This window comes from Oryx dammah, unplaced genomic scaffold (assembly GCF_014754425.2).
Source record: "Oryx dammah isolate SB20612 unplaced genomic scaffold, SCBI_Odam_1.1 HiC_scaffold_11131, whole genome shotgun sequence".
Classification (NCBI taxonomy): Eukaryota; Metazoa; Chordata; class Mammalia; order Artiodactyla; family Bovidae; genus Oryx; species Oryx dammah.
In genome coordinates this window covers 6331-19543 of record NW_024080524.1, presented here as the reverse complement: position 1 = coordinate 19543, position 13213 = coordinate 6331, and the positions used below count along the sequence as shown (strand labels likewise).

Sequence of the window (13213 nt, the reverse complement as noted above, 5' to 3'; positions counted from 1 at the left end):
GTACTTTGGCCATCTCATGCAAAGAGTTGACTCACTGGAAAAGACTCTGATGCTGGGAGGGATTGGGGGCAGGAGGAGAAGGGGCTGACAGAGGATGAGATGGCTGGATGGCATCACGGACTCGATGGACGTGAGTCTGAGTGAACTCCGGGAGTTGGTAATGGACAGGGAGGCCTGGCGTGCTGCGATTCATGGGGTCACAAAGAGTCGGACATGACTGAGAGACTGAACTGAACTGATGACTTTTCTCCTGGATTAGAAAACAGGTATGAAGTACTTAAATTTTCTGCAATATAGAGATGTTGATTTAAGAATCACTATAAAGGCTTCCCAGGTGGTGCTTGTGGTAAAGAATCAGCCTGCCAACGAATGAGGTACAGGAGACACAGGTGACATGAGTTTGATCCCTGGATCAGGAAGATGCCCTGGAGACAGAAATAGCAACCCACTCCAGTATTCTTGGTTGGGAAATCCCATGGACAGAGGAGCCTGGTGGCCTACAGTCCATGGGGTCCAAAGAGTCGAATATGACTCAGCACCAATAGGGTAATAAATTATGAAGGGAACAGTCAATGTAAAATTTTATGCCTTTGAAAATATAATAAAGTAGTTTCTCTGGATAAAGAAACAAAACCCTGAGTCCTGTAATAGCAGATGTATTTTTCCACCAATATCATCATTTTTCAGAATAAGGTCACGATGCAGGGAAAAGTCTAATTTTCCAAAAACTAGAAGATTGAAAGTGTTACATTTGTGGTGATCTCTTGTACAAGTAGTTGAAAGTATCAGTGCAGAGACTGCACCACTCAACACCAAGAGGAAGTGCGAAAGGAGATTTGCAAAAAATAAAGATGTTGAGGAGGATGCTCATCAGATGCGACAAGAGACCCGAGATGGTGCAGCCACCGTGTCGTCATAACTGGTAGACAGACTTGGGATTCTTAAGGTCTAGTCTCTTGGCTCTAAAGTGAACGCAGGAGAACAAAGGCGCCCAAGCAGAGACTGAGTCCTCAGGCCAACAGAGCACCTGTTGGGCTTCTTGGGAGCACCACCTCCTGCAGAAAAGAAATAGGTGTTGGTCCAGGAGGCTGAGGAACTCCTGTCACTTTCCTGGGGCTGCCCCTCCCCAGCCCCCTCCAGCCTCGCCCTCACTGAGGGGCTCCTATGTCCTCCACCCCCACCCCCACCCCAGGCCCAGCAGCTTCTTGTCACCTCCTCCTTCCTTCCTGCATCACAGAGTCACCCCAGGCCCTGACACGCCCTGCTCAGGCTCAGGACTGGAGCCAGTGAGGAATCAATCTGCTCCCTTTACTCAGGTCTGGATCCTCCCCGAGGGGGTCCTAAAGGACCAGGGAGCAGGTCCCCAGAGGAGGGGCCTTGCTTCCTGACAGCCTTGGGGGGCTGCAGGGAAACCTCCTTCCTTTGCTCCCCTCCAGCCTCTGAGCCAGCAGCACACACAGCTCTCAGGACCAGGGTCCCTGCCCCCATCTCTTCCTGGTGCCCCCAGCTGGGCGCCTCCACCACAGCTCAGGCCCACCATCCCCAGGCACCTCTGCTCAAGGCAGGGCCACTTAGTAATGGAGGTTCTGGGTCCCCAGGAGGCTGGGGACGTGCAGGCCACACTGAGTCAGACCTGCAGCTGCTCCAGGAGCACAGGCCTGGCCTCAGCCCCTCCCCCAGTCTCTGCTGTGGGGCTCCTGCCTCGCCTGCTTCACCCAGGCCACTTCCTGTGAGAACAGGCCTTTGGAGTTGGGTCTGCAAAGGCCTTCCCACCCCTTCCTCTGGGATGAGAGCCCGGCCCCTCTCATCTTGGCCCCTGGGTGGGTCCCCTCCCCTCCCCACTGACACATCACGTGGAGCCCCCATGCTGCTCTCAGCCCCCAGGAGTCCTGCCCTCGCCCTGAGTGCCTGCTGTTCTCACATCACCTACCCTGGGCCCTGCCAGCCAGCAGTCTGTGCTCAGTCAGGGGACTTGGCTAAACCCTTAAGCATCAGGCGGCCCTCAGCCTAGTGAAGGCCCCTCCCTTTTCACAATGTCACCTGACAGTGGGGACCTCTCAGACCTCAGGGCTGAGCTTGTCGAGTTCTGCTCTCGGGTGATATGGGGTCCTATCCCCCTGCTCATTTCCAGGATGAGGAGGTTCAGTGAGAGGCAGGGGTTGGCTGGGATTCACCTTCCCCGGCCTCACACCAGGCCCTGTGCCCCTGCCTTCCCTCTGAATTCTGCCCTCAGTACCTCTTCTTGTAAAGGATCCAGGCTATGATGCTTATTATGACAAAAACGGCAAGAACCACAAGGACGATCTCGGTTATGTGGTTGCTGCTGGGTCCGTGGGCTGCACTGTAGGGGGGACTGTGGTCAGTGATGCTGAAAAGAGAGTAAGAGTGAAGCCCTTGTCCAGACCCCAAACTCGGCAGATGCCTCCTCGCCCCTCTGATCAGTACCCCTACTGTGCAGACAGCTTGCACCCATCACATGGAGGCCCCTGTGATAGGTCCTCAGGCCAGACGGGGGGAAGGGAGGAGCCCAGTCCTCACGGGGCTCTGACAGCTAATGGGGGAGCAAGGTTTCCAACACAGCCACTCAGTCCCGCTGTGACATCAGAGACGGTGACCTGAGGATGCAGTCCTCAGGAGCTACAGCAGAGGCGGTATTGACAGTTTTCCCAAAGTGGAACTGGTGACATTTAGAAGAAGATTCTGGAAAGAGGGTACAATGAGAAATAAATCCCAGAAATCAAAAAGACGTCTACAGGATTTGGATCAGCAAAAATCTACGTTCAGTCGTCCAAACGCCTGTGCTGTGAGGAGAGAAGTCAGGAGGTGGAAGAGGAAGGAGGATGACAGAGCATCCCGGATCATTGTTCTCCCAGGAACAACTCACTTTTTAAATTTATTTTTTTACGTTCTTTTATTTTATTTTTATTCACTCCAAAAACATTGTTAATTGGGGTATAACCAGTAACAGTGCTATGGAAGTTTCAGGTGAACAGCGAAGGGATTCAGCCATACACATACATGAACCCCTTCTCCCCTGAACCCCTCTCCCATCCAGGCTGGCACATACCACTGAGGAGAGTTCGCTGTGCTATACCCTGGGAGCTTGTTGGTTATCCATTTACATATAGCGGTGTGTACATGACCTTCCCAGAGACCCTAACAATCCCTTCCCCCAGGTAACCATAAGCTTGTTTTCTAAGTCTGTGAGTCTCTTTCTGTTTTGTAAGTTTTCTTGTACTATTTCTTTTTAGATTCTACATATAAGGCATGTCATATGATATTTCTCCTTTTCTTTCTGACTTAGATCACTCAGTATGACACTCTCTAGGGCCATCCGTTTCAGGGACAGCTCACTGTAGATGGATCACTTTGCCAAAACACACACACACACACACACACACACAGAGGGTGGCTCCATATCACCTTGAGAGGACTACCATTTCTTCATATGCGTCTCACTTACCTGAGGTCTTCAACATTCGCCCCCAGCACACCATAAACTCCCGAAGCCAGGCCCGACAGTCTCCATGGAGACCTTCCTGAAGAAGTTGGTCACAGCTCTGTCCTTCTTCCACTTCTCTTTAATCCGTCTCCCTCCAGAATGATCCACTGTCCAGTGCCCATCCTCTGAATCAAAGCGGAGGCACATTTCTCCACTGAAGCCAAACTGCCAGGATCCACTGATGCGTCCATGCTCTTCACACCAGCACGTCATCCTGCCCTGCAGGGTCAGAGGGTCTGACCCCACCAAGGAAAAGAAAGAGCTCAGGCTCTGGACTTGACGAATTCTTTGCCTCACCGTGTCCACCTCCCCTGGGCCCCGGTAATCTGGCCCTGTTCTGTCCTCCAAGGCCCACTCCTTCCACCGGACTACTAGGGAAGGACCAATACCCAATTGAACTTTTTCCCCATAAGCAATGGATGCAGCTCCTTTAGTATTTGGACTTCCTAACTCACCCCTGGACTTGATGGACATGAGTTTGACTTGATGGATGTGAGTCTGAGTAACCTCTGGGAGTTGGTGAAGGACAGGGAAGACTGGCATGCTTCAGTCCATGGGGTTACAAAGAGTGGGACACGACTGAGTGACTGAACTGAACTGAACTGAACTCACCTCTGGGTATGTGTTTCTCAGGTATAATGTCAGGCAGTTGCCCCTTGAGGAAGTCCCCGATGTCTCTCAGTGTTTCTCTCTGGGTTTCCCAAGTGTTCGTAGTTTTCACCTCCTCTCCCAATGGACTTGTGGATTGGATCATGGTGCCACCACAGTCATAGGAGAGAAAAACATTCCCATCTACCTGGCCTTGAACCACACACCACGGCTCTCCAGGACTGGGCTGAGGATCGACGGGGAAGTTGTAGCAAAGAGAGTGAGCGTCTGTGAAGGAAAACGCAGGTGAGGGCACATTTTGGAGAAGAAGACCCATTACCTCCTCCCCCCATTTATGTGAGAGCGGAGGAAAGCTGCAGGGCTGGGTTGGTAGAGCAGGAAGGCCCCCCTGCTCCCCAACACCACCTATAGGCTGAGCAAGTGGAGAAACCACATAACATTATCTCTACTCTGCTCATAAGACCAACATAGAACCCAAAGCTGCAGAAAGGAGAATTCACAATTGGGGTCACAGGATTAAGCAAGGCCAGGGAGATGCTGCTGATCTACCACTTTGATGGGTCTTGGGATCCTGGAGAAGGCCTGGCCCACATGGCATGAAAGAGAAACTCCAGAACTTCCAAGGCAGGTGGTAGAGGAGGGGATCAAAGGCTCAGAGAAGTGAATGTGCCAGGGTGGACATGGTATGAAAGGGCAGGAAAGTGTGCAGTCCCCCAGGTTCTATGGAGCCTGAGAGGAAAGAACAGAGAAGCATCTCCAACAGCTCAAGGGTGACTTTTGCTGAAGATCAAGGACGGTGGTGGGATTGGTGTTCCTGTGCGCTTCCAGCAGAAGTGAGGATGGAGAAGGGGAAAGAGTTGATGCCAGGGGCAGTGCTCTATGTCAGAAGCAAAGCTGATGCAGTGGCCAAAGTGACCAGAGAGCCCCACTGTAGCCAGGCCTCACTGCAGAGAGTACCACGCTGGCTCAGAGCACAGGGTGATCCTAGAGGCAGACAGAAGAGCAGTGAGCCTTGCTAAAAACTACACTATTGAGAGGAAAAATTATATAAAAAACAGAGACAAACACACAAGGCTGGATGTTCAGGATCCTCAGCAGACATCCCAACAAAATGTCCAGGTCCTTTGTGCAGTATCCAGCACTGAGTCAGGTCTTATATTCAGAATCCATTTCTAGAGACAGAGATGCCAGGCATCAGCAAGGAGGGCCCTCTTATCACCACAGCAAGTGCAGAAGTCCTTGGAAGCCACACGGTCACTGACTGGGGTAAGTGTACACTTGGCAGAGAAGCCACCCCCACATTCATGAGGACCTAGAGTGGGACTGTCAGCATGTCCAGCAGTCTGAAACATCATCATGGCCTGCCTGTTATTACTGTGGTGCCTGAGATCTGTGGTAAGGAATACACATCTGTCCCACGTCCTGCCCACAGGAGTGTCACCCATGCACTGGTCCTCATAGTGCTCATTTCACATCCATTGCATTTGCAATATGAATGAAAAATCTTCACAGTAAATTACTGTGCAGTGAGGGCTACCATAGAAGCGATTTCCAAGTTCACACTTCTGACACTGACCTTCATCCCCCAATAGTACGTGTAAGCAATATCATATCCTGGAGAAAATGACAGAGAGGAGTACCCACCTACAACCCTCCAGCGCTGCAGGACTATCATCCCTATCCTATCTTCATTTAAATCCCAGTGTGCCCCATAGATTTCTATAATTGTACATGTGACATATTCATGCTCTGCAGACCATGGTTTTCTGTTACAACTGCTGTCCTAGCACAAAAGCAGTCACGGATGATTGGTGACTGATGACCTGCTTCTTGGGCAGATGACCCAGCAGAACCTGTGACGTCAGAGGTAACTGTCTGTGGTCGGAAAGGTGCTATGTGCCATCTATGGCATTTTACTTGGAGGTTCACAACACAGACCCTTTATGTCCTGAAACAAGGCCATGAGATTTGCAATGGGGAATACTACACCATTTAATTGTGGCTCCTGGTATGGTCCTGGGGGCTGGTGGAGGTGAGGCCTCTGGTCATGAAATGTCAACTTTGTCTATCATGATCTGGGCTCACCAACCCCTAATCATTAGTTCAGATAGACCAGCCATCAGAGGATTAAAGCGATATTGTGGTTTGGCAGATAAGAGTCAGAGGCAACAAATAAGAGAGAGCAGCAGGTGGCTTAGGCCTGACATCAGAATTGTTGTAGGACTACTATTCTCCAGGGCCTGTCCCTGTGGCTCAGCAGTAAGGAATCTACTTGCAATGTCAGAGCTGGAATAGATGTGGGATCTATCCTTGAGTGAGAGAAGATCCCATGGAAGAGAGCATGGCAACCCAGTCCAGTGTTCTTGCCTGGAGAATCTCTTGGACAGAGGACCCTCGTGGGCTATAGTCCATAGGATCATAAAGAGTTGGACATGACCGAAACGACTAGGCATGCACACACTATTCTCTGCTCATGCCAGAGGCTTCATGCAGTGTCCCCTATATCCCCATGGACCATGGAAACCACTCTAGAGCAGAGGGGGTCAGGGGATATTGGCCCATATCTGCTGGACCCACACTCCTTTCACATTCACACCACCCAGAACCTACAAGGCAGGACAGAGCAAGTTTTTGGTTCACAAACAGGCAGCTAAGGCATCCTTGCACTAGGCCCTAAGGGATGAGTCGTCTATTACTATTACAGGGAAGTCACATGGTTCTTTTTTTTTTTTTTTTTTTAGGTCGTCTTTGCCTGCTCTTGTACCACAAATGTGGAGATGTATAATGCACACAGACACCAAATGGCCTGCCGAGACCAACTGTGTTACTCTCTGTCTTTTGAAGAAAAGCTTCTCCAACTCCTGCCTTAAATAATAGCTATTATAGGCCACTGTCTTCATAGTTTCAGGGAATATGAATGTGGGACCGAAGGGTAGATGTGGGGGTGCCCGTCCTCACCCTCGTGCCCTGTGTCACACACTTTGGGAAACTCTTCTTCCATCTCTCCTGCTTTATGTCCTGGGGGCCAGGCTGGGAGGTTTCTGCTGGGGTGAATTCTCAGGCAAGAGGATAGAGTGCCAGTTGACAGAGGGCAGGTTTAGGATCCCTTCACAGATGGGAAGTTGTTGGAGGCCCTGAGGTTCTTGGGATGGGAAGGGATATGGAAAAAATAGCGTTGTAACCAAGCAGGACTCTAGGGAGGCTTCTTAGGTAGATGCCAGCCATCTCCCTGCCCCTCCCTCCTGCACCGCCCCCCCACACCCCGCCCAAGTGGCGGACTCCACCTAGACCTTTGCCCATCTCCCCTCGCCCCCCGCCGCCCCGGTCCGCCCAACGCAACTGGTCAGACTCCACCCAGCCTTCCCCTGACCCCGTGGGTTCGTCCCTCGGGAGCGGCCGCCGCCTGTCCTGCACTAGCTCCAGTGGCTCCAAATTCCCAGAGGCGGCCCGCGGGTTGGAGCAGCATTTCTTGCTGCTGCCCGGGCTCCCATTTCTCCCAGCTTCCCCTCCCTCTATGCTGTGATTCACCCAGATCGTGTCTTTTACATGCCAGGGCGGGGAGGGGGGCCTGGGCGGGGCACGGGGGACGGCAACAAGCTGGGGAGTGGGGGCGGGGAGCAGGAGCCCAGCGGGAAGGGAGCGCGGGAAAGGAGCGCGCGGAGGTCTAAAAGCAGGGAGGCGGGCCCGGCTCGAGGTTCCCCGAACCCCGGGGGACACCCTCATCCCTCTCGGGGTCTTAAGGCCCCATGTCCGCTCCCCGCAGGTTAATCCATGAACTCACCGCCTCGCGCCGGGCAGAACCGGAGAGCCACCAGGGAAGCAGGGCAGCCAAACTAAGACGCGCTTCGGAGTCAGTGGTCCAGCCCATCACCACGTGGAAAGTGCTTTGATCTGACTTCGCGCGGAAAGTAAAGTGAAAGTGAAGTCGCTCGGTCGTGTCCGACTCTTTGCGACCCCATGGACTGTAGACTACCAGGATCCTCCGTCCGTGGGATTCTCCAGGCAAGAGTACTGGAGTGGGTTGCCATTTCCTTCTCCAGGAGATCTTCCACTTCGCGCTGAGCCCTTCCTCTCTCCGCCCCGCCCTCCGTCCACTCCCGCCACTTCCCCGCCCGCCGTGTCACTGCCCCGCCCTGTCACCTCCCCGCCCTGCTCAGGTGACGCCCGGACGGTCCAGGGGAGCCAGGCGGCTCCTTCTCCGGCGTCCGAAGCCTCGCATGGCCCCACCCAGCCGCCCCCTCCTGACTCACTCCTTTCTCCTCCGAGTCCTTCTCGCCCCTCAACCTTCCTCCCCATTCCCGCCTGCAGTCTTCCTGCGGCGGTGGTTTACTCGCTCAGTCGTGTCCGACTCTTGCGACCCCGAGGACTGTAGCCCGCCGGGCTCCTCTGACCATGGGGATTCTCCAGGCGAGAGTACTTCAGTGGGTCGCCATGCCCTCCTCCTTGGGATTTTCCTGACCCTGGGATTAAGCCGGATCTCCTACGTTGCAGGCAAAGGCTTTACCAACTGAGGTAGGAGGGAAACCCTGCTTTTTTTTTAAAGACTCAAGATTTCGACGCCATCCACCACCCCGCAACCAACCCCACCAAAGAATTCTGCGGATCTCTTGAAAGGGCCTGAAGACAGCCCTTAACTGCAGTGTCATCACCAATCTGTTTTCTAGTAGTTTCTGCCCCAGAGTAGTCCTAGACCTTCTGTGGGCCAAAGTAACTGCTCATTAGAAAGAGTTTGAAGACTGAGGCCAGAACCTGAATTTGCAGGTTCCCCGTGGAGACCGGGATCCAGCGCTGCCACCGGGCGCCCCCTGGCGGTCTCTTCAGGCTGCTCGTTCTACACTGGTAGCCTGTGTGATCCATTTTATTCCCCCTCATAATTTACTTGTATGCAGCATCCAGCCAGCACTGAACATCTCGCTTTCACATCTCAGGGCTATCCGCTGATGAAGAGTGAGATGATCCATCACTCTCTGGGGCTGACGAAGACCTCCTAATTCTTGGGAAGTGGTCTATCTATGACATAGTGCTCTATCAATGACATTGAGAGGTCAACGTCTGTGACAGAGGGATCCATCTCTCTGTTATCACGGGGCGTTTGGCTTCTGCTAGCTTCAGGGGTGACTGAGCCCTGACCTCAAAAGGTCGCGCTGACACCTCAGCACGGGCAGTGCTCCATTTCATGTCTTGTCGCTGAGTGAGGCTGGCTTCCCTATTTATAGATATGGAAATGGATGCGAGCAGACTATTAAGGAAGTAGCAAGAGCAATCAGGTGGAGTTTCATGTTCTTGGAAGGATGTTCATTGTTGACACTCATTAAAAATCACCTCCCGGTTGATTTCACTCCCATCTGGGGCTACTCTGTGTCTGGGGGTGGCCAGGCCTGTCCAGAGTGGCCTATCTTCTCCTACGTGGCTGTCCTGACCAGGGCTCTAACGCTATCCTTTCGTCTTTCTCCTGCTGTCCTAATCACTTGCCTCTTCACCAGCCTCCTCCACTGGGGCTACGTGGTCCCCATGTTGCCTCTTGCCAGAGATTAAACCCAGGGCCCTGTCCCCCAGGCCTATGCATGAGAGTCTTCCCCTGACACATTGATCACCTGAGTCCACTCCATTGGTGCCCCACCCAAATCTGAGTCCTGTTCTCCTCCCAGCCCCCATGTGTCTCTTGTCCCCAAATTGATACACACCAGGCTCTTGGCCTCCTTAATCAGTAGAAATCAATCAGAGGCCAGACAATAGAAATAAATCAAATTTCTTAATGAAAAGAAATTGAGGCAAGGCTTTATTGGGGCCACTACTGAGCAGAGGGGAGTGAGAACAAATGACAGTTTCCTTGGGTGCTCACTCCTCGAGGTGGTGGGGCGAGCTGGTTCCTTCTATGGGGTGAGGGGAGGGGTGTGTCCAGGGGTCAGTCAAAGGGGTGGCTAGGTGACTGGCTGAACCCTTAAGTGTTGTTGTGTTCCAGGGGCATGTGAGGCATCCTGCTTTTGCTCTGGGCTCTTCAAAAGTGGCAGTTGGGTTTTTCATCTCTTTGTATCTGTTTTCCAGAATTTGATTCAACTGTGCCCTAAGTGCAGGCGGCTGCGGCCGGCGCGCTAAGCATGGCCGAGAGGAGCTACCCCACATCTGAGGTCAGGGGCAGAAGCCGAGAGGACCCCATGCCTGAAGGGCGGCGGCCAAGAGGAGTTACTCCACGTCCGAGGTCAGGGACAGCGGCCGAGAGTGCCAGGCTGTGATGGCATAGGAACGGCCGAGAGGAGCTACCCTGCGTCTGAGTTCAGGGGTGACAGCCGAGAGGAGCCACCCCACATCCGAGGCCAGGGGTGGCTGCCAGGAGGAGCCACCCAGCGTTCGAGGCCAGGGGTGGCTGCCAGGAGGAGCAACCCCACGTCCAAGGAGCAGTGGTTGCGTGGGCGCAGGAGGGCCTAGAGGAGCTATCCCACGTTGAAGGTCAGGAACAGCGGTGGTGAGGAGATACCCCTCATCCAAGGTAAGGAGCAGTGGCGGCACTTTGCTGGAGCAGCCGTGAAGAGATACTCCATGCCCAAGATAAGAGAAACCCAGGTAAGATGGTAGGTGTTGCAAGAGGGCATCAGAGGGCAGACACACTGAAACGACACTCACAGAAAACTAGCCAAACTAATCACACTAGGACCAAAGCCTTGTCTAACTCAATGAAACTATGCCATGCCCCGGGGGCAACCCAAGATGGGCAGGTCATGGTGGAGAGGTCTGACAGAATGTGGTCCACTGGAGAAGGGAATGGCAAACCACTTCAGTATTCTTGCCTTGAGAACCCCACGAACAGTATGAAAAGGCAAAATGATAGGATACTGAAAGAGGAACTCCCCAGGTCAGTAGGTGCCCAATATGTTACTGGAGATCAGTGGAGACATAACTCCAGAAAGAATGAAGGGATGGAGCCAAAGCAAAAACAATACCCAGCTGTGGATGTGACTGGTGATAGAAGCAAGGTCCGATGCTGTAAAGAGCAATATTGCATAGGAACCTGGAATGTCAGGTCCATGAATCAAGGCAAATTGGAAGTGGTCAACAAGAGTGGCAAGAGTGAACATTGACATTCTAGGAATCAGCGAACTAAAATGGACTGGAATGGGTGAATTTAACTCAGATGACCATTATATTTACTACTGCGGGCAGGAATCCCTCAGAAGAAATGGAGTAGCCATCATGGTCAACAAAAGAGTCCAAAATGCAGTAGTTGGATGCAATCTCAAAAATGACAGAATGATCTCTGTTCGTTTCCAAGACAAACCATTCAATATCACAGTAATCCAAGTCTATGCCCCAACCAGTAACACTGAAGAAACTGAAGTTGAATGGTTCTATGAAGACCTACAAGACCTTTTAGAACTAACACCCAAAAAAGATGTCCTTTTCATTATAGGGGACTGGAATGCAAAAGTAGGATGTCAAGAAACACCTACAGTAACAGGCAAATTTGGCCTTGGAATATGGAATGAAGCAGGGCAAAGATTAATAGAGTTTTACCAAGAAAATGCACTGGTCATAGCAAACACTCTCTTCCAACAACACAAGAGAAGACTCTACACATGGACATCACCAGACGGTCAACACCGAAATCAGATTGATTATATTCTTTGCAGCCAAAGATGAAGAAGCTCTATACAGTCAACAAAGACAAGACCAGGAGCTGACTGTGGCTCAGATCATGAACTCCTTATTGCCAAATTCAGACTTAAATTGAAGAAAGTAGGGAAAACCACTAGACCATTCAGGTATGACCTAAATCAAATCCCTTATGATTATACAGTGGAAGTTAGAAATAGATTTAAGGGCCTAGATCTGATAGACAGAGTGCCTGATGAACTATGGAATGAGGTTCCTGACATTGTACAGGAGACAGGGATCAAGACCATTCCCATGGAAAAGAAATGCAAAAAAGCAAGATGGCTGTCTGAGGAGGCCTTACAAATAGCTGTGAAAAGAAGAGAAGCGAAAAGAAAAGGAGAAAAGGAAAGATATAAGCATCTGAATATAGAGTTCCAAAGAATAGCAAGAAGAGATAAGAAAGCCTTCTTCAGTGATCAGTGTAAAGAAATAGAGGAAAGCAACAGAATGGGAAAGACTAGAGATCTCTTCAAGAAAATGAGAGATACCAAGGGAACATTTCATGCAAAGATGGGCTTGATAAAGGACAAAAATGAGATGGACCTAACAGAAGCAGAAGATATTAAGAAGAGGTGGCAAGAATACATGGAAGAACTGTACAAAAAAGATCTTCACAACCCAGATAATCATGATGGTGTGATCACTCATCTAGAGCCAGACATCCTGGAATGTGAAGTCAAGTGGGCCTTAGAAAGCATCACTACAAACAAAGCTAGTGGAGATGATGGAATTCCAGTTGAGATATTTCAAATCCTGCAAGATGATGCTGTGAAAGTGCTGCACTCAATATGCCAGCACATTTGGAAAACTCAGCAGTGGCCACAGGACTGGAAAAGGTCAGTTTTCATGCCAATCCCAAAGAAAGGCAATGCCAAAGAATGCTCAAACTACCACACAATTGCACTCATTTCACATGCTAGTAAAGCAATGCTCAAATTTCTCCAGGCCAGGCTTCAGCAATACATGAACTGTCAACTTCCTGATCTTCAAGCTCATTTTAGAAAGGCAGAGGAACCAGAGATCGAATTGCCAACATCCGCTGGATCATGGAAAAAGCAAGAGAGTTCCAGAAAATCATAAATTTCTGCTTTATTGACTATGCCAAAGACTTTGACTGTGTGGATCACAAAAAACTGTGGAAAATTCTGAAAGAGATGGGAATACCAGACCACCTGACCTGCCTCTTGAGAAATCTGTATGCAAGTCAGGAAGCAACAGTTAGAACTGGACTTGGAACAACAGACTGGTTCCAAATAGGAAAAGGAGTACGTCAAGGCTGTATATTGTCACCCTGATTATTTAACTTCTATGCAGAGTACATCATGAGAAACGCTGGGCTGGAAGAAACACAAGCTGGAATCAAGATTGCCAGGAGAATTGTCAATAACCTCAGATATGCAGATGACACCACCCTTATGGCAGAAAGTGAAGAGGAACTAAAAAGCCTCTTGA

General features: G+C 51.1%; 1 pseudogene; it reads right to left on the bottom strand.

Annotated features, from left to right (window-relative positions):
- Positions 1 to 619: 619 nt before the first annotated feature.
- LOC120860614 lies at positions 620 to 7830 on the bottom strand (annotated as a pseudogene).
- Positions 7831 to 13213: the final 5383 nt, after the last annotated feature.